The sequence below is a fragment of the Enhydra lutris genome, unplaced genomic scaffold (genome assembly GCF_002288905.1).
Source record: "Enhydra lutris kenyoni isolate GAN:26980312 unplaced genomic scaffold, ASM228890v2 scaffoldscaffold22, whole genome shotgun sequence".
NCBI classification, from domain to species: Eukaryota; Metazoa; Chordata; class Mammalia; order Carnivora; family Mustelidae; genus Enhydra; species Enhydra lutris.
Window position 1 is genome coordinate 42637486 of NW_019154106.1, and position 22658 is coordinate 42660143.

Sequence of the window (22658 nt, forward strand, 5' to 3'; positions counted from 1 at the left end):
ACCGGCGGTGCGGCTTTCTAGAAGATTCTGATGAATATTTTGCCGCTTTCTCATTCTCACCGAAATGAGTTCAAGATGGTGCAGGTTAATTGACTGTTACTGAAACTAGGGTCTGCCAGAGGGAATTCTGTAAACTGCCCACACAGCGTTTTGTGAGGTGGGAGTGACCCTAACCGACCTCCCTGCGCTTCAGGGAGGCGTTGTACTCCTTGGGGACTTCACTAAGTAAAGTCCCCTTCTGCCAGAAGGCCCTGTATCTTTTAATTTTCATTAAAATTTTTTCGAATTGAGGAGAAATCCACACAATGTAAAATTAACCACTTTAAGGTGTACAATTAAGTGGCATTTGGTACATTCACAATGCTGTGCAACAATCACCTCTATTTAGTTCCAGGTTATTTTCATCACCGCAAAAAGAAGGTCAGTACCCAATGAGTAGTTCTTCCCCATTTCTCCCACCTCACCCCCAGCAGCTACGCTACTATTCTACTCAGAAAGTGCTGTATCTAAAGGTTTTATTCAACTATTGAAGATTCATTCATGCAGGATCAAGGTGTCTGATTTTTTTTTAACCAGGCCTGAACCTGTGTGCTTTCAATCCTAACATTCTTCCAGGATGCTTGTCCTTATTTATTCTGAAGCTTTCTGACCTTGATCAAATATTTAATTTTTTTAAAGCAAAAATCAGTTAATGACAGGACAATATAGATCTAGTGTGCATTTTGGTAATGATAGCAGCCTGTGAAACTGCTCAACTATCGGTTTCTGAATTTAGCAATTATTGTAGCTTTGACTGCCTCTGTAGAAATAATATTACTGTACTAGATTTCAGATGATGGTTGTACCATATACAGAACTGTGACTAGTGGAAGATAGTTCTTTAATTTTGCAGTCATATATCTAAATTCTCCTTTATTCTGGAAGCAAAGGAATGACAATGCTAATTAGGATTATATGAAAAAAATCTCAGATAGGGTCATATTTTATAACCAAACAAGGGACCTTAATCAATTAGTTTTATGGTAAGAATAAAACAAGTGGAGGAGGAGAAGAGTAAAGCTATGAGGAGAAGTATTTTGGGGAAGTGGTTACTTGCTGTTTACTGTGAATGAAAATATTTTGCATATTAACTGTGATTCTACAAAGATTCTATAAATATAATTACAGTTAAGCTACAGAATTTTCTAGGATGAACTACAGTTCATATCCAAAGGATTTGACAGACTGTAAATTATACAATTTAGAACTTAGCTTTATTAATAAATAAATAAATGAGATGGCTGAATAGGTAATTTTGAACTGCTAAAAGAATTCAGAAATAAAAAAGGGCTATCAATAAGGTTAGTAGTTACTAAATAGTTTTAACTTAAATTGGTGACCATCGAGAAGAGTTTAATGAGCTAGCAACCTGCCTTTTATTTCTTTACCAGATTTGTTGGCACCTGGATGACTAAATCTTCAAGTTATCATAAATCAAGATCACAAGCCAAAAAGTAACATAGGAAATAAAAAGGACTGGATCATTTTACAGATTTTACTCAGTTTGATTGCAGAAGTCTATATAGGTAAGGATGGAATTATAGTGCAAAGGATATTCATATATGACACAGAAACTCAGTAATACCCTTCCTCCTTGTATTGTGTGCAACTGTTCCATTTTGGGAGGCAGGGGGTATGAGGCAGAGGCAGAGGGAGAGAGAGAATCTTAAGTAGGCTCCATGCCCAGCGTGGAGCCCTATGCGGGGCTTGGGCTCACAACCCTGAGACTGTGACTTGAACTGAAATCAAGGATCAGATGCTTACCTGCTTAACTGACTGAGCCACCCAGGCATTCTGACAACTGTTTGTCTTAATTTTTTGTTTCTGTATCTTCCGGCACAATGTGCCACGGAGTAGTTAATAAGTTTTTTAATTAATGAAATATGAAATTATATAATGTAACCGAGTGGTACCTCATATAAGTCCTGGAAACTCAGCAATAGCCATCCTTATTGGATAGTAAAGACAAGGAGAGGAGGACCTACATGTTCCTAATAGCATTTTGAAATACTTTCCTGACCATACCTTCTTCATTTTTTTATATACCCAATGCTTTAGCGTATTGTAGGCTTTCATGAATGTTTGTTGAGTGTGTACATTGATTTTTCTTCAACCAACAGCAGTCATAACTGAACATAGTTAACAAATCTATAGAAGACATAAAAGCTCTGATGAATATGCTCTGTACAAAAAACTTGCTGCTGTTTTATCTGAGACTAAAAAAAAAAAATTCCTCAACCCATAGTTATAACTACTATTTATTGACTATCCACTATGCACTGTGTACATTACTAGGTGCTTCTCAAAGCTTCACAACAATTTGCAAGGATTTTTTATTTTATATGATGAAGCTTAAGAAAAGTTAAGTGCTTGCTCATGATCATTTAGCTAATGAGTGAATGGCTAATCTGCAGTTTAATCCTTAAATCTAACTCCAAAAACCTGTGCATGTTCCTCTGTGCCAGTATAACTCATGTTTATATAGGGAGCTTAGTATGTGTCAGGCTGTGTGCTAAATTTGAAGAAAACCAGAATAAATAATGTATAACCCCTTACCTCAAGGAGTTTATAGCTTTGTGGGGGAGGAATGACTAAACGGCACCAGGAAGTTACAGATAAAATCCTATGGAAGCAGCTTATTTTAGCTGAGGGCAATAGGGAAATTCTTCCCTGAAAGTTTTTGATTTAGATTCTAAAAAACTGTGGAAGCAGGGTGGGGCATGTATTCAGGAATGATCAGTGTCTTGTGCAGCTAAAACCCGATAAACACAGAAGTATATTCTGACACAAAACTCTATAGGCTGATCAAAGCCTTGAAATTGAATCTCTCACTGTGTGTGTTCAGGTTCAAATCCTCTGTTTCATCAATTTATAGTAACCTTTTCCCATAATCTAATAGTTCCCCACTTAAATCCTTTTTTTACATATCATATTCAGACTCATCATCTGAAAATGGAATGTAGAGACTCTCTGCTCAAAAACTGCTTAGAGTTTCCCACTTTGTACACAATTAAGTTGATAAAGTTGATATAATTAGCCTATAATTGAAGGCCTATATTCTGACCTCAATCATCCGCTCCAATCTTATTTTCCACTGCTACCTATTATTTATCTTGGTTAGTCTGTCATTGCTAATTAAAATAAAAATATATGTGCTATAATAGAGGTATGAACAAAGATATGATGTCGTTCTGGACTGGCTATTCTAGACCATCTAAGAATCTTTTGAGTAGAATCTAAACTTCGCACCATGACTTTTGTATAAACCATGACTCAACAAATTTTTGTTGTATTATATGAATGAACATGGTCAGAGAGGAGCAGGTTTACATGGTAAGATAATGAATTTTTTATTTTAGACAGGTTAAATTTAAGGTATTAGTGGGGTACCAAGTGGAACTGTCTAGTAGGCAGTTAGAAATACTGGCTTCAAAGTTGGGAGAGAGCCATAAATTTGGAAATCCCCAACATAGAGATGATGGCTAAACTAGGAGAGTGACTGAGCTTACTGAGTGATCACATAGAAGAGAGGTCCTTGGAAAAGGAAAAAAAGAAAATAACATTTAAGGGTAGGAAGAGCCTGAGGTTAAAACATAGATGAGAACAATGAGAGTTAAATATTATCGAATCCAAAAGAAAAATATTTGAAGAATGCATTGTTTAATTGGGAGACTAAGAGATGAAACTTACCTTAATCCTGATTTTAAAGGTGTCATATAAAGAGAACTGTAAGGCCTAACATACAACCCTGAAAGCAAGGAATAAAAATAGTATTTGTGATTGATGATGATTGATGATGATGAGATCAGTTCCCATTCTGTCCATGGAACATACACATTTACCACATTGCTACTATAATTTAAAATATGGTGGCATAAATACTGGGTTGATTATTTTACATACACCTAGAAGCTTTAAAGACTAGAGAATGAAAAGGGAAGTGAAAATGTATTTGCTTATAAAATCGCTTCAATATAGTTGTTGATATGTCTTTTAATCTGGTCATAAGGTCTTCAGATACAAAAAGCAGCAATGTTCCAATAGTTGTTGTCAAAAAGAATTTGTGACTTTAAATCAATGGTGATACCTTTTTTGGGTGGGAGGTGGAATTTGAGAACATTTTAGTTTATTCTCCCAAGTTACTTTGTTGTTCTTGCCAAATATAAAAGTATTCTGTCAATATGAGACTGGCTAAATGTATTATGGTAAATCCTTACTGTAGATCACCATGCTGCCATTAAAAAGAAAGAGGAAACTCTCAAAAATTAAAAATGGAACTACCCTATGATCCAGTAATTGTTCAACTGGGTATTTACCCCCAAATATGCAAAAACAGTAATTCAAACGGATACATTACCCTATGTTTATTGCAGTATTATTTACAACAACCAAACTATGAAAGAAGCCCAAGTGACCATTGATTGATGAATGAATAAAGAATATATGGTGTGTGTGTATGTGTGTATTTATATTTATATTTGTATTTGTATATAATGGAATATTATTCAGCCATAAAAAGAATGAAATCTTGCTGTTTACAACAACATGGATAGAGCTAGAGAGTATAATGCTAAGTGAAATAACTCAGCCAGGGAAAGATAAATACTTTATAATGTCACTCATATGTGGAATTTAAGAAACAAAATAAATGAGAAAAAAAAAAAAAAGGACAAGCTGAGAGAGAGACTTAACTATGGGAACAAACTGATGGTTACCAAAGGAGAGGTGGGTGGGAGGATGGGTGAAATAAGTGATGGGAATTAAAGAGTATACTTATCATGATGAAAAAAATAAAGTAAAAAAAAAAAAAGGAAAGGTATGTTTGGGTGGCTCAGTCAGTTAAGTGTCTGCATTCAGCTCAGGTCATGATCCCAGGGTTCTAGGATTGACTGCTGCATCAGGCTCCTTGCTCATCAAGGAGCCTGCTTCTCCCTCTGCCTGCCACTCTCTCAATTTCTCTCTCTGACAAATAAATAAGGAAAAAATGAAGTAAAATAAAATAAAAATAAAACAATTAAAAAAAGGAAACTTTTTTTTTTAATTTTTTTTTTTTTTATTTGACAGATCACAAGTAGGCAGAGAGGCAGGCAGAGAGAGATAGGAGGAGGAGGCAGGCTCGCCACTGAGCAGAGAGCCCGATGCGGGGCTCGATCCCAGGACCCTGGGATCATGACCCGAGCCGAAGGCAGAGGCTTTAACCACTGAGCCACCCAGGCGCCCCAAAAAAAGGAAACTTTTTAAGTACTGATGAGGGACAGTCTCAAAGACATATTGTTGAATAAAAAAGTGAAGTGGAGAACAGTACTTATATTACACTGTATTTGCATTAAAAAAATGAAAGAGTCAATATATATGCATAAAATGTTTCCACAAAGATACCCAATAAACAGAATATTTATAGATTCCATGCTGGGAGTGGTGGGCTGGCAGCTGAGGTGCAAAGGTGGCAGGGATACTTTTCAACATACTTTTTTAATCTTTTGAATTCCAAATTGTCTGACTATATTAACCTATTAAAAATTAACCACAAATGAATGCATAAGTAAATTAAATTGGGTTTAAAAAAAGTCAGTCACAAAGAAAAGCAGATTCATACAAAGATAAAACCATTATAAAAATGTGGAAAAGAAGGTATAAAGAAGAAATACAAATCACTCATAGTGTCATAGTAATGAGGTGACCACAGTTAACTTGTAAGTGTGATTCCATCTAATTTATTTTTTCTAGTGCTTTGGAGGACATACATTTTGGTCTCAATACTATTAATGGTTGTATTTTAGTTTTTACTCTAATCAAGGGTAAAATAATATGTTACTGTCTCATGACTCCATGTATGTGTGAGAAATTTCACACCTCTCCTTTTGTCCTGTTCTTCCCTCCCTCAATTGCAGGATAGTATCATTTATGGTTTATGTGCAGATTATTGTTATGGCATCAGTTTTTTTTTTTTTAAAGATTTTATTTATTTATTTGACAGAGATCATAAGTAGGCAGAAAGGCAGGCAGAGAAACGGAGGAAAGCAGGCTCGATGCTGAGTAGACAGCCCGATGCAGGGCTCAATCCCAGGACCCTGGGATCATGACCTGAGCCAAAGGCAGAGGCTTTAACCCACTGAGCCACCCAGGTGCCCCTATTGCATCAGTTTTTATATCACATATATTTTCCATCAATAATATTTGGGCATGTACCTTTAGCTTTTTAAAATACAGCTTTATTGAGATGAAATTCACATACTGCATAATTTATCTATTTACACAATTAATTTTTTTTTGAAGTAGAGTCCATGTCCAATAGGGGCTTGAATTCACAACCCTGATATCAAGAGTCACATGCTCTACTAACTGAGCCAGCCAGGTGCCCCACAGGTTTTTTAATATAGTCTCAGAGTTGTACAGTCATTATCACCATCAATTTTATAGCATTTTTTATTATTATTTTTATTAACATATAATGTATCATTTGCCCCAGAGGTACAGGTCTGTGAATTGTCATGCTTACACATTTCACAGCATTCACCATATCACATACCCTCCCCAGTGTCCATAACCCAGCCACCCTATCCCTCCCCCGCCCCGGAAACCTAAATTTGTTTTGTAAGATTAAGAATCTCTTATGGTTTGTCTTCCTCCTGATCCCATCTTGTTTCATCTTTTCCTTCTCTACCCCCCAAACCTCCCACCCTGCCTCTCAAATTCCTCATATCAGGGAGATCATATGATAATTGTCTTCCTCTGATTGACTTATTTTGCTCAGCATAATAACCTCTTGTTCCATCCACGTTGTCACAAATGGCAAGATTTCATTTCTGTTGATGGCTGCATAGTATTCCATTGTATATATATACCACATCTTCTTTATCCATTCATCTGTTGATGGACATCTAGGTTCTTTCCATAGTTTGGCTATTGTGGACATTGCTGCTATGAACATTTGGGTGCACGTGCCCCTTTGGATCACTGCATTTGTATCTTTAGGGTAAATATCCAGTAGTGTGATTGCTGGGTCATAGGGTAGCTCTATTTTCAACTTTTTGAGGAACCTCCATGCTGTTTTCCAGAGCGGCTGCACCAGCTTCCATTCCCACCAGCAGTGTAGGAGGGTTCCCCTTTCTCTGCATCCTCGCCAGCATCTGTCCTTTCCTGACTTGTTAATTTTAGCCATTCTGACTGGTGTGAGATGGTATCTCATTGTGGTTTTGATTTGTATTTCCCTGATGCTGAGTGATGTGGAGCACTTTTTCATGTGTCTGTCGGCCATCTGGATGTCTTCTTTGCAGAAATGTCTGTTCATGGCCTCTGCCCATTTCTTGATTGGATTATTTGTTCTTTGGGTATTGAGTTTGATAAGTTCTTTTTTTTAAAAATTTTATTTATTTATTTTTTATATGACAGAGAGAGAGAGAGAGAGAGAGAGAGAGAGCAAAAGCAGGTGGAGTAGCAGGCAGAGGGAGAGGGAAAGGCAGGCTCCGAGCTGAGGTAGGAGCCTGATGCAGGGCTCGATCCCAGGACTGTGGGACCATGACCCGAGCCGAAGGCAGTTGCTTAACCAACTGAGCCACCTAGGCGCCCCGAGTTTGATAAGTTCTTTACAGATTTTGGATACTAGACCTTTATCTGATATGTCGTTTGCAAATATTTTCTCCATTTCTGTCAGTTGTCTTTTGGTTTTGTTGATTGTTTCCTTTGCTGTGCAAAAGCTTTTGATCTTGATGAAGTCCCAATAGCTCATTTTTGCCCTTGTTTCCCTTGCCTTTGGCAACGTTTCTAGGAAGAAGTTGCTGCGGCTGAGGTCAAAGAGGTTGCTGCCTGTGTTCTCCTCAAGGATGTTAATGGGTTCCTTTCTCACACTGAGGTCTTTCATCCATTTGAGTCTATTTGTGTGTGTGGTGTAAGGAAATGGTCCAGTTTCATTCTTCTGCATGTGGCTGTCCAATTTTCCCAACACCATTTTTTGAAGAGACTGTCTTTTTTCCACTGGACGTTCCTTCCTGATTTGTGGAAGATTAGTTGACCCTAGAGTTGAGGGTCTATTTCTGGGCTCTCTATTCTGTTGCATTGATCTATGTGTCCATTTTTGTGCCAGTACCATACTGTCTTGATGATGACAGCTTGTAATAGAGCTTGAAGTCTGAAATTGTGATGCCACCAACTTTGGCTTTCTCTTTCAACATCCCTCTGGCCATTCAGGGTCTCTTCTGGTTCCATATAAATTTTAGGATTATTTGCTCCATTTCCTTGAAAAAAAATTGATGGAATTTTGATAGGGATTGCATTAAACATGTAGATTGCTTTAGGTAGCATAGACATTTTCACAATATTTGTTCTTCCAATCCAGGAGCATGGAACACTTTTCCAATTCTTTGTGTCTTCCTCAATTTCTTTCATGAGTGTTTTATAGTTTTCTGGGTATAGATTCTTTGGCCCTTTGGTTAGGTTTATTCCTAGGTATCTTATGGTTTTGGGTGCAATTGTAAATGGGAATGACTCCTTAATTTCTCTTTCTTCTGTCTGTTGGTGTAAAGAAATGCAACTGATTTCTGTGCATTGATTTTATATCCTGACACTTTACTGAATTCCTATACAAGTTCTAGCAGTTTTAGAGTGGAGTCTTTTGGGTTTTCCACATATAGTATCATATCTGTCAAGAGTGATAGTTTGACTTCTTCTTTGCCGATTTGGATGCCTTTAGTTTCTTTTTGTTGTCTGATTGCTGAGGCTAGGAGTTCTAGTACTATGTTGAATAGCAGTGGTGATAATGGACATCCCTGCCGTGTTCCTGACCTTGGCCGAAAAGCTTTCAGTTTTTCTCCATTGAGAATGATATTTGCGGTGGGTGTTTCATAGATGGCTTTGATAATATTGAGGTATGTGCCCTCTATCCCTACACTTTGCAGAGTTTTGATCAGGAAGGGATGCTGTACTTTGTCAAATGCTTTTTCAGCATCTATTGAGAGTATCATATGTTTCTTGTTCTTTCTTTTATTAATGTATTGTATCACATTGATTGATTTGCAGATGTTGAACCAACCTTGCAGCCCTGGAATAAATCCCACTTGGCCGTGGTGAATAATCCTTTTAATGTACTGTTGGATCCTATTGGCTAGTATTTTGGTGAGAATTTTCACGTCTGTGTTGATCAAGGATATTGGTCTGTAATTCTTCTTTTTGGTGGGGTCTTTGTCTGGTTTTGGGATCAAGGTAATGCTGGCCTCATACAATGAGTTTGGAAGTTTTCTTTTCATTTCTATTTTTTGGAACAGTTTCAGGAGAATAGGTATTAATTCTTCTTCAGATGTTTGGTAGAATTCCACTGGGAAGCCGTCTGGCCCTGGGCTCTTCTTTTTGGGAGATTTTTGATGACTGCTTCAATGTCCTTACTGGTTATGGGTCTGTTCAGGTTATCTTTTTCTTCCTGGTTCAGTTTTGGTAGTTTATACATCCCTAGGAATGTATCCATTTCTTCCAGATTGTCAAATTGTGTATAGTTGCTCAGAATATGTTCTTGTATTTCTTTGGTGTTGGTTGTGATCTCTCCTCTTTCATTCAGATTTTATTTACTTGGGTCCTTTCTCTTTTCTTTTTGATAAGTCTGGCCAGGGGTTTATCAATCTTATTAATTCTTTCCAAGAACCAGTTCCAAGTTTCATTGATTTGTTCTATTGTTTTTTTGGGGTTTCTATTTCATTGACGTCTGCTCTGATCTTCAGTATTTCTCTTCTCCTGGTGGGTTCAGGCTTTCTTGGCTGTTCTTTCTCCAGCTCCTTTAGGTGTAGGGTTAGGTTGTATATTTGAGACCTTTCTTGTTTCTTGAGGAAGGCTTGAATCGCTGTATACTTTCCTCTCAGGACCATCTTTGCTGTGTCCCACAGATTTGGAACAGTTTTGTTTTCATTTTCATTTGTTTCCATGAATTTTTTCAATTCTTCTTTAATTTTCTGGTTGACCCATTAATTCTTTAGTAGGATGCTCTTTAGCCTCCATGCATTTGAGTTCTTTCCAGCTTTCCTCTTGTGATTGAGTTCTGGCTTCAGAGCATTGTGGTCTGAAAATATGCAGGGAATGATCCCAGTCTTTTGGTACTGGTTGAGAACCTGATTTGTGACCCAGGATGTGATCTATTCTGGGGAATGTTCTGTGTGCCCTAGAGAAGAATGTGTTTTCTGTTGCTTTCTATTGCTTTGGGATGAAATGTTCTGAATATATCTGTGATGTCCGTCTGGTCCAGTGTGTCATTTAAGGCCTTTATTTCCTTGTTGATCTTTTGCTTGGATGATCTGTCCATTTCAGTGAGGAGGTTGTAAAAGTCCCCTTCTATTATTGTATTATCGTCGATGTGTTTCTTTGATTTTGTTATTAATTGGTTTATATAGTTGGCTGCTCCCACGTTAGGGGCATAGATATTTAAAATTGTTAGATCTTCTTGTTGGACAGACCCTTTAAGTATGATATAGTGTCCTTCCTCATCTCTGATTATAGTCTTTGGCTTAAAATCTAATTTATCTGATCTAAGGATTGCCACCCCAGCTTTCTTTTGATGTCCATTAGTATGGTAAATTGTTTTCCACCCCCTCACTTTAAATCTGAAGGTGTCTTTGGGTCTAAAATGAGTTTCTTGTAGACCAGCATATTGATGGGTCTTGTTTTTTTTATCCATTCTGATACTCTGTGTCTTTTGATTGGGGCATTTAGCCCATTTACATTCAGGGTAGCTATTGAAAGATAGGAATTTAGTGCCAGTGTATTGCCTGTAAGGTGACTGTTATTGTATATTGTCTCTGTTCCTTTCTGGTCTACTACTCTTAGGTTCTCTCTTTGCTTCGAGGACCCCTTTCAATATATCCTGTAGGGCTGGTTCTGTGTTTGCAAATTCTTTTAATTTTTGTTTGTCCTGGAAGCTTTTTATCTCTCCTATTTTCAATGATAGTCTAGCTGGATATAATATTCTTGGCTGCATGTTTTTCCCATTTAGTGCTCTGAGTATCTCATGCCAGTTCTTTCTGGCCTGCCAGGTCTCTGTGGATAAGTCTGCTGCCAGTCTAATATTTCTACCATTGTATGTTACAGACTTCTTGTCCCGAGCTGCTTTCAGGGATTTCTCTTTGTCAGTAAGATTTGTAAGTTTTACTATTAGATGATGGGGTGTGGACCAAGTTTTACTGATTTTGAGGGGGGTTCTCTGCATCTCCTGGATTTTGAGCCTGTTCCCTTTGCCGTATTAGGGAAATTCTCTATTATAATTTGCTCCAATATACCTTCTGCCCCTGTCTCTTTCTTCTTCTTCTGGAATCCCAATTATTATAATATTGTTTTATCTTATGGTATCACTTATCTCTCAAATTCTCCCCTTGTGTTCCAGTAGTTGTTTGTCTCTCTTTTGCTCAGCTTCTTTATTCTCCATCATTTGGTCTTCTGTATCACTAATTCTCTCTTCTGCCTCATTTGTCCTAGAACTAAGTGCCTCCATTTTTAATTGCACCTCATTAATAGCTTTTTTGATTTCAGCTTGGTTAGATTTTAGTTCTTTTACTTCTCCAGAAAGGGCTTTTATTTCTCCAGGAAGGGTTTCTCTAATCTCTTCCATGCTCTTTCAAGCCCAGCTAGCACCTTGAGACTCATCATTCTGAACTCTAGATTTGACATATTACCAATGTCAGTATTGATTAGGTCCATAGCCATTGGTACTCCCCCTTGTTCTTTTTTTTGTGGTGAGTTTTTCTGCCTTGTCATTTTATCCATATAAGAATATATAAATGAGTGTATAAAATACTAAGAAGGTGCCAAGACTACAAAAAAAATTACCAAATCAGAAGAGACCCAAAACTGGTGGGAGAAGAAAGGGGAAAAAAAGAAATAAAAATAAAAAAATAAAAATAAAAAAAAATGTATATATTAGACTGGTGAATAGAACAGAGCCACGATATATATATCTATATTCTTTGTGTATGTGTGTGTATACACATACACATAAAGAAAATAATATATTTTTTTCACACAAAGATAAGGATAAACATAGTGAAGGGATAAAATATGACTGTAAAGAAAATTTTTTAAAAAATTCTAAAAAAGCAATTGATAAGATAAATTGGTTTAAAAAAGAAAAAGAAAGGGGAGAGAATGTGCTCAGGGTGGAGAGTAGAACAAAGCCATGTGCTAGATTTAGGGTTTATTTTGATCTATTAGAAGAAATTTTATCCCAAAATTTTAAAGAGAAAATAAATTATATGTATATAAAAAATAAGGTTAAATACAATGAAGTGATAAAATATGACTATCACAATGAAAGTTTATAAAGATTCTTTTTTGAAAGGTATTTTTAAGATAAACTAGTTAAAAATGTTAAAAGAGGAAAGAGGAAAAGTTAAAAAAATAGAATATAAGCAAATTAAAATTTAAAAAAATTTTGCTTTGCAAGACTAAAGGATCCTGGGGGAAAAAGCCTTGAATTCTATGTGTTGCTTTCCCCTAGACCTGGAGTTCTGCTGTTCTCCTTGATAGTGTGCTTGGTCTTGCCTGGATGTTCTTGCTGATCTTCTGGGGGAGGGTCCTGTTGCAGTGAGTATCAAATGTCTTTGCCTGAGGTGAAATTATACCACCCTTGCCAGGGGACAGGCTATGTAATCTGCTAGGGTTCACTCTTGTTAACTTTTGTTCCCTGAATGCTCTCCACAGAGCTCTGGAAGACGGGAATGAAAATGGTGGCCTCCCAATCTCCAGCCTGGAGGAGCCAAGAGCTCGGGGCCCCACTCCTCTGTGTGCTCTCAGAGAAAAGCAGTCAATCCCTTCCATCTCTCTGTTCTCTAGCCTCACTCTGTGCTTACCCAGCCTGTGACTGAGCATTTCTGTCTCTGGCACACAGCCCTGTTTGGAGTTTCCAAACCCAGCAGATTCCTGCCACATGTTCCTATGCCGCTCTTTCTGGAGGAGGTAGGAGGAAGTCTTTCCAGATCTGCCACTTGTGGGTCCCTGCTTAAAGAGCAGCGGTCTGACTGTGCCTTGGATCACAGTTTAAGGTAGCACCCATTTGAAAGCTCACTCCTTGGCTCTGTCTTTGTAGTCGGCTTCCCCGCTCCGATACCTGGGAACTCTGCCACACTCAGACACCCCGATCCTTCTGTGACTCTGCAGGACCTGAGACCACACTGTCCAGACGAGGGCTCCACCCCTGCTTAGCCTCTGGAGTGATGTCCCTCAGTAGAGCAGACTTCTAAAAGTTCTGATTTGTGTTATGCTGCTCCACCACTTGCCGGGAGCTGGTCCCTCCCTCTATGGTCTATCTTCCCATTGTTTCAGACTCACTTCTCCACACATCCTACCTTTCACAAAGTTGTCAATTTTCTGTTCCTAGAATTGCTGCTTTTCTTCTCTTCTATCTCCTGGTGAGTCTATAGGTGTTTGGAATGGTTTGATAACTATCTAGTTGAACTCCTGGGACGTGATGTCATTTCAGTCTGCTACTCTCTGCCATCTTGGCTCCAGCTCTTTTATAGGATTTTTATCACCCCCAAAAGAAACCCGGTATCTATCAGCAGTCACTCTATTTTCCTCCCACTGACCCCAGCCCTAGACAACCACTAATCTACTCTCTGTCTCTATAGATGTGATTATTCTAGCCATTTCATGAAATGGTATCATATTACACATGGTCTTTTGTGGCTGATTTCTTTTGCTTATAATATTTTCAAAGGTTCATCCATGTTGTAGCACATATCAGTACTTTATTCCTTTTTATGGCTGAGTAAGATCCTGTTGTATAGATATACCACATTTTGTTTATGCATTCATCACTTCATGGATATTTAGGTTGTTTCCATATTTTGGCTATTATGAATAATGCTGCTATGAACATTTGTGTACAATTTTTTGTTTGAACATGTTTTCAGTACTCATGGGTATATGCTGGGTCATGTGATTACTCCAGGGTTAATTTTTTAAGGAGCCATCAGACTGTTCTCCAAGGTGTCTAGACCATTTTACATTCTCATTAGCATTTTACATTCTCATTAGCATTGTATAAGGGGGCCAATTTCTCCATACTCTGGCCAACACTTGTTATCTGTCTTTTTGGTTATAACTATCTTAGTGGATATAAACTTGCCTTCAGTTTTGAAACCAAATCTTTTAAGTAGTTTTCTGACAACAGATGAAATATGTAAAGCATCAAGTATACTAATGGCTTTATATACTAAAGGCTTTCTATAAGTCCAGAGAGAAAGGGATAAAAATCTTACTAATTTGTACCAATTGTTCTCAAGCTTTTATGTGCATTGGAATCACTTAGAAGACTTTTTGTGAATCTGTATTATTGGGTCCTACCCAGATCTTCTAATTCAGTAGGATTACAATGGGTGAGAAAATTTACATTTGTAACAAGTTTCTATATGCTACTGTTGGTCTAAAGACCACATTTTTGGAGCCATTGATTTAATACACATGATGGTAATGCTTACTTTGAGCCCAGCTTCTTCCTTAAGTGTTTCACGTATGTTACTTTATATAATCTTCACACAGGTATGCTACACTATTAGATCGTTTTACAGATGAGGAAATTGAGTCATGGAGAAATTAAGTAACTTGCTCAAGGAAATTGATTATATAAAGTTTAAGTAATTTGCTCAAGGTCACATATCTGAAATTAGTGGAGCTGATACCTGGTTTGGTTCTAGTATTTATGCTCTTAATCACTATGTATTGCTGCTATACATAAAGTTAATTCATGTGGTATACATGCTTATTGAGTGAAAACTTGAGAATAATCCATTTCTTGCATATTTGGGATGCTTAGTTCCAAGAAAGAATTCTTTTCTTTCAAGACAATAATCTAAAAAATCAAGGATTTCCTCAATGTGCTTGTATCTCCTAATTCATTCATTACTGTGTTCAGTTATTCTCAAAGTTCTTTTGTGTTTATGATTCAGTTTTATGTAACATAGGACTACTGTGAATTGTAATTTTTATGTTAACAAGTATTGTTGAATATCTAAGTAATTGTATGATCTTGGAGAGTGCCTGAAATTCTCTGGGCCTCAGTTTCCTCATCAAACTATGCTTCTATAATTTGGATTTAGTTGTCCTATTGTAAAATTCAGATGACAATCATTTCTTAGTTGAGAGGGGAATTTAGTTAAGTGGATGCAATTTCCTGTTTTAAGATTTTCTCTCTTGACATTTTCTCAACTTTGGAAGTTACTGATAGAAAAAGTCAGAGTTGATCAAGCTTTCTTTGAGACCTTTTTTTTTAAATGAACATTTGTGTTTGTGATTGTGATTTTGTATTCCTTACCTATAAATTACTCATAATTTCTTACATAGTTTTTCCTATTTTGTATCAGTATTTTATGATTTTTTAAATAGTTTACTAATGTGTAATCATTTAAACTGGTCTGAAGTTTCTAAAATTTGTAGTACCTCAAATATTTTGTGATATACCTTGATTGTATACATACTAAGTTCAGAACACTTTACTAAACAGTTTTAGAACATAAGTCTGAAAGAGACACTGTATTTTCTGCAGTAAAGGAATTTACATTTTAATTGTAACAGTTTTAATTCAGTTTACTAATTAGTAAAGCATATCTGGAAAATTTGTCAGACTTGGGCATGGACAAAAGTGATTACTTATTTTCTTTCAGGGAAATGCTGAATGTCTAGAGACCCTGAAAGGTTTATCTGATTCTAAGTAAGTGTGCACTTTGGGTCATCTTTGATCGACCAGGCTATTTTATAACTCTAAGGATAAAATTTAAATTGTAGAACACAAAACATTGCAAACATTTTCTGCCTTTGACACTGCAAATGATTCTTGTTCTTGGCAATACAAATGGGTTTTGTCCAGGAGAAAATATGAATTTCTATAGGTCAGACTCTACAATTTGGTTTTCACTTCTTTCTGATTTTCTCCTTAATTAATAAGGAAATGAAATCTGACAGGTAACATTTTGATTCATGGTCTTTTAATATTTACATGAGAATCATGATTTTACAATTTTGGAAATTATGCTTTAGAATTTTTATCTACTTATATAATGCATATGTAGTTAAATATAAATATATATGAATTTGTAAGACATACCCATATATATATGCTGAAAAGTAATAAGACAGCACTAATTTTTTTAGACTAAGAGTAATATTTTCCCTTGTCACAAATAATGCATGTACATACAAGATGAACTAAAATATATTCATAAACAAGAAGAAAATTAAAAAATAAAAACATTTTATGGTCTCAACATCTAGAAATAATCACTGTTAAGACCTTGGGATACAGTATTTCAGACTTATTTTTTGTATTTATGTAACTTTTTTCTTAAGTAGGATAATACTATATCCTATATTGATTTAAGCCTTTTGTTTTAACTCAGAAGTATATAAATGAGCACCTTTTTGACATTTTGTTTTTGAAGATTGTATTTAGCATTTCTAAGGAGAGGGGGCTAACAAAGGTTCTTGTTAGCTATCTTAACTCTAATTACTTAGTAGGTAACATGTCATTATTTTTAACACGACAACATGTTAAAATTGGCACATGAAATCACCAAGTGTAGAAGAAATTAAAGCAAAAATGTTTGAATACTTTACAGGAGGTAGCCACTCTGTTAGGGATCTTAGAAATCTCCCTGTACACACATCATGATTAAATCTTTTTTTGGTTTGTTTTTGTTTTTGTTTGTTTTGTTTTTTAAAAAGAAGCTGGTAGGGGTACCTAGGTGGTTCAGTGAGTTAAACATCTGACTCAGCTCAGGTCTCGACCCAAGGTTGTGAGTTCCAGCCCTATGTTGGGCTTCATGCCAGGTTATTGAGGAACTGAGGGTGGGGAAGAATCCAAGACTACAAAGGAAAGGAAGCCGGGAATATCAGTATAGGAAAGCAGTCCTATCCTAGCTGTTAACATTTAAAAAGCCCTTTCAAGGACTAAAGAAATAAAGGCTACAAATGTCTGGAGCTTGAAATGGCTTTTATACTTTTGAACCTGTTATGAAAGCTTTTCTTAGAACTCTTTCCTCCCCCTCCTCCAAAACAACATAGTTTTAAAAAAGAAATTAAACAGGAAAAGACCAGATAAAAAGGATGTTGCCACGTAGTCTATTCTAAATTTCTGAGCCAGAAGAATAGCTTCTTGAAAAAAAAAAAAATTGAACAAAGAATTGCCATATTTGAAAGTCTGAAGGAAATAAAGAGAATAAGTTGTTTTATTCTCGAATCTTGTGAATTGCTAGCAGCTGAAATGTAGGTGCATTTCCAGCAGGGATCAACACCTCTTGATTTTGTTGCTCTTACACTTGTTTACAAATGTGTTAGAAAAAGTAAAAGAGAAAGAAGCAATATATACCAAGACCATTCTGTTTTTAATACAGTATTTAGTTGAACACAAAGGTTTTATATCTGTCTTCATAAAGAGTAACATAAAGAGTAACATTTACTTCATAAAGAGTAATATTTCAACATTTTTAAAAAATGTTGAAAGGACATGGATTGCCAATCCTTATAAAGTTACTCACCAAAAAGCTAGGTATGACTTTCCTCCCTTATTTTATGATTTATTTCTTAATATAAATGAAATGGAAAAATAAATGACAGACATGTAGTGACTTACAGATTTTATCCTTTTAGTGTTATAAACCATCAAGATTGCAGAGGTATTTCCAGTCTCTCTAATGGAGTCTAACTCTACTTAAATTAAAAACTTTTAAAAGTCCTGCAATGTAATATGGAAGTTCTGAATTTTAGCCCCATCACTTCTATTAATTTAGTCATGGCACAGTCACCCAACCTGTCTCAGAGCCAACTAGTTTATTCTGTTTCTTCCATCTCTAAAGCTCTGTAATTCTGTGAATATTAAAAAGTGAAAGAAAGTAATGTTAAGGATAAAATTTTCCAAAAAAAAATTCTCAACAAATATTCTTAAATTCAAAATGATGTTTTCTTAATTAGTAATATAAAATAAAATTTTAGTATACCACAGAATTTTTTTTGACCACCTAATTTTTTTCTTTTGAGCCCAATTTCATTGTTTTTTTAATATTAGAAGAGCTACTGTTCCTTCTACATTTGGCAAAAATGGAGCACCTTGGTGGCTCAGGTCATGATTCCAGGGTCCTAGGGTCGAGCCCCACATCGGGCTCCCTGCTCAGTGGGAAGCCTGCTTCTCCCTCTCCCACTCCCCCTGCTTGTGTTCCCTCTCTCACTGTGTCTCTCTCTGTCAAATTAATGAATAAAATCTTAAAAAAATGTTTTTTGACGTATATTAGTTTCAGGTGTACAATATAGTGATTCAACAATTCCCTATATATTATAAAATGCTTACCACAGTGTACTCCCCATTTGTTACCACATAGTTAATACAATGTTACTGACTGTATTTGCTATGCTGTACATTTCAGCACTGTGACTTATTTATAACTGGAAGTTTGTACAGATTAATCTTCTTCATCTATTTTTTCATTGAAATATAATGGACGTATAGAGAAGTGCACAAAGCATAATAGTATAGTTCGTTTTTACAAAATGGGTATATGTATATAACCACTGCTCACGTCAAGAAATAAAATATATTTAGTGCCCCTTATGTCTTCCTTCCCTCCCAGTGACTACCTTCTCTTTTTCCCCAAAGATAGCTATCTTGACTTCAAAGAACATGCATTAATTTTTCCTGTTTTATTGTTAAAATGTAAATCAAGTCATATTAAAAATTGTAAGACTTTATTTGAGTGAAATTTGATTTGAATCAGGCAACATCCAATCTAGCAGATAAAATGGAGCTTTGAGGAACTATACAAAATGAAAGACTTTTATAGGCAGAAGGGAGCAGGAACAAGGACATTTTATTAGCAAAAGCTGGATTACTTGTGGCAAGGTCACTTTCTTTTAGGGTACGCAGGGGACCTATCAGGCAGATTACCTCACTGGTGCTGACCAAGTGATTCTCTCTCTCTCTCTCTCTTTTTTTTTAAAGATTATTTATTTATTTGAAGAGAGAGAGAATGAGAGAGAGAGCATGAGAGGAGAGAGGTCAGCGGGAGAAGCAGGCTCCCTGCTTAGCAGGGAACCTGATGTGGGACTTGATCCTGAGACTCCAGGATCATGACCTGAGCTGAAGGCAGTTGCTTAACCAATGAGCCACCCAGGTGCCCTGACCAGGTGGTTTTTGATTAACTGGTTTAAGATTCCATTTATGAGGGGCGCCTGAGTCGCTCAGTGGGTTAAGCATCTGCCTTTGGCTCAGGTCATGATCTCAGGGTCCTTGGCTTGAGCCCCCCACTGGGCTCTCTGCTCAGCAGGGAGCCTGCTTCCCACCCCGCTGCCTGCCTCTCTGCCTACTTGTGATCTCTCTCTCTGGCAAATAAATAATTAAAAAAAAAAAAAGATTCCATTTCTGAGAGGTCAAAGCTCTAATTAAGCTAGGGCACCTAGGTGGCTCAGCCATTTAACCATCCGACTTTGCCTCAGGTCATGATCTCTGGGTCCTGGGATGGAGCTCTGAGTGAGGCTCTCCACTTGGCAGGGAGTCTGCTTGTCCCTCTTCTTCTGCTCCTTGCCCCACAATGCTCTGTCTCCCTCTCAAATAAATAAAATCTTTTTTAAAAAAATCTATCCATTTGAGAGAGAGAGGGAGAGCGGATTGGCAAAGGGAGAGAATATCAAGCAGACTCCCCACCAAGGGCTGAGCCTGATGATCCCACAACCCATGAGAACAACCAAGGGTTGGTCACTCAACTGACTAAGCCACTCAAGTGCCCCAATAAATAAAATCTTAAAAAAAACCCCTATAATTAAGTCTTGGTTTAGTGATGTGGGGCTTAGCATAAGTGACTCAATTTGGGGGCCGTTGTCTTGTTTCTAACATGAACTTTATTTAAATAGACCCAGATAGTATACTGAGGTGCCTGGGTGACTCAGTCAGTTAAGTGTCTGCTTTCAGCTCAAGTCATGACTCCAGTGTCTTGGGATCAAGGCCCACACTGGGCTCCCTGCTAACTGGGGAGCCTGCTTCTCCTCTCTCCTACACCCCTTGCTTGTGCTCTCTTTCTCTCTCTCTCTGTTAAATAAATAAAATCTTAAAAAAAAAAAAAAAAGAACCAGACAGTATGTATTCTTTTGGATCTAGCTTTTTTTTTTTAATACAATATTATATTTGTGTGAATCATCACTGTCATTATGTAGTAGTGGTTGGTTCATTTTATTTCTGTATAGTATTCCACTGTATGAATTCACCTATTGATGGGTCTATGGATTTCTGGTTTGGGACTAGTATGAATAATGCTGCTGTAAGATTTTGTGTACGTTTTTTTATATAAATGTGCATGCTTTACTGTTGGGTATATGCTTAGGAGTAGAAAATAACATGAAAAGCTTTTCCAAAGTATGTGTACAAATTTATATTTCCATCTGCTCAGGCCATAGAATTTTACCATTTCCTTTATGATTATTAAAATGAATTGATCTCTAATATGAAGCATTTGAATTTTCCCAAGAGAAAATTGGTATGTGGACACTGATTAAACTTATTAATTCTTATTTTTTTTAAAATGTCGGGGGGAGGGGGGATGGGGGGGTGGGATTATGGACATTGGGGAGGGTATGTGCTATGATGAGTGCTGTGAAGTGTGTAAACCTGGCGATTCACAGACCTGTACCCCTGGGGATAAAAATATATGTTTATAAAAAATAAAATTTAAAAAAAAAAAAAATAAATAAATAAAATGTCATAGCCCTACTCTTTGGTGACTAGGACTCTGAAATTTCTCACTACCTATTATTTGATATAGGGAAAAGCAATCGATTTTTTGCTAACTTTTGTTCCCTCAGAGAACTGAGAGTGGTTGGAAAAAGAAAACCTCAAAATCATTGAACTGTTTTTTTCATTTTCTTTTTTTACTCCCTTGGCTAAACTAAGCAGTGTTCTAATAATAAACTCCTTTAGCTGTCATAACATTCTTGAATAATATAGTACTTTCTGCTTTGAGCAGAGAAGAGATTAGTATTTATTTTCTATTCCTATGATATTTCTCCCTCCTTCTCTCTCTCTTTGTGCTAATTCTTATATAAAATATTCTATATTTTCATTTAAGGACCTTGCTGTGGTCTGTCCACCCACCACAACATATTAATCAAAAGCTGTTTCTTTAAGACAACTATCATATGATCTCCCTGATATGAGGAAGTGGAGATGCAACGTGGGGGGTTTTGGGGGTAGGAAAAGAATAAATGAAACAAGATGGGATTGGGAGGGAGACAAACCATAAGAGACTCTTAATTTCACAAAACAAGCTGAGGGTTGCTGGGGGGAGGGGGTGGGGGAGAGGGTAGTGGGGTTATGGATATTGGGGAAGGTATGTGCTATGGTGAGTGCTGTGAAATGTGTAAACCTGGTGATTCACAGACCTGTACCCCTGGGACTAATAATACATTATATGTTAATTAAAAAAAAAAAAAAAGGCTGTTTCTTTGGGGAAAGACAAACACGAAAACTAACTTAATTGTAGAAATCTGGATGTCCTCAAAGGCTTTATCTACTTGTGTCATGATATTTCTGTTCTTTCTTTAATTCAATTCTGGAAAATAGATTTTCCCATCTAAAGCATCACAAAAATGCAGGGATTTTAGGATGATGATGGTTTGAGTGGACGTAGGGAAAGGTACTAAATCAAAGTAGAAGATCAATAGGATCAAATAAGATCATATATTTGAGAGTCCTTGGTAGAATTTAAGGTGTTGACATCATCATCATCATCATCATCATGATAATGATGATGGACTAAGAATTTAGTCCTGTAAGAGGAGAAGGAATAAACAGTCTAGATACAGTAGAACTCTATTTATTACCATGAGACCAATGCTGTCTTATAAAAATGTAATGTGAGCCACAAATGTGAGTCATGTATGTAACTTAAGATTTTCTAGTCATCACCCTAAAAAAGTAAAAAAGTAAAAAGATACAAGTGAAATTAATGTTAATAATGTATTTGAGTATATCAAAATAATATTTTAACATGTAACCAATATAAAAATTATTGAGCTATTTTACATTATATATTTATACTAGGTGTTCAAAAGTCCAGTGTGTGCTTATACCATAGCACACCTCGCTTGGGGCTAACTACATTTCCAGTGCCCAATAAACCAGAGGTTGTTATTGGCTACTATATTGGGACTACATAGATTTGGGGCTTTTCTTGATAGAATGGAAGAGTGCTCCATACTATACCAAGTAGACATGATTTATTCATGCTTATTTACTCACGGAATAGTGAGTGTGGATACCTTGTGCTTGTGCTTGCTAGAGAAATAAAAAGTAAAAAGTTGTTGGGGAAGAAAAGTTGGATCAAAGTTGCCTCCATCAGTCACCAGTATTTTACTGTAATGTATACTAATAGTGAATTGTTAAGTCTATTTTGAGATAGGGGATTTTTAGTTTAAGAGCCCTGAATTCTACTACTGAAATTCATTTTATAAAATTTTTCTAACAGGATTATTTTGCTAGATCCTAAATGATAAAAAAATAGAGCCTTGAAACCCATAGAAGTCCAGTATATTCTGAGGTAATTTGCATGTTAATGAACAGCAGCAAGAGACACATCTGATGGACCCAATGAAAATTAAATAACACAACTTTCAGAACA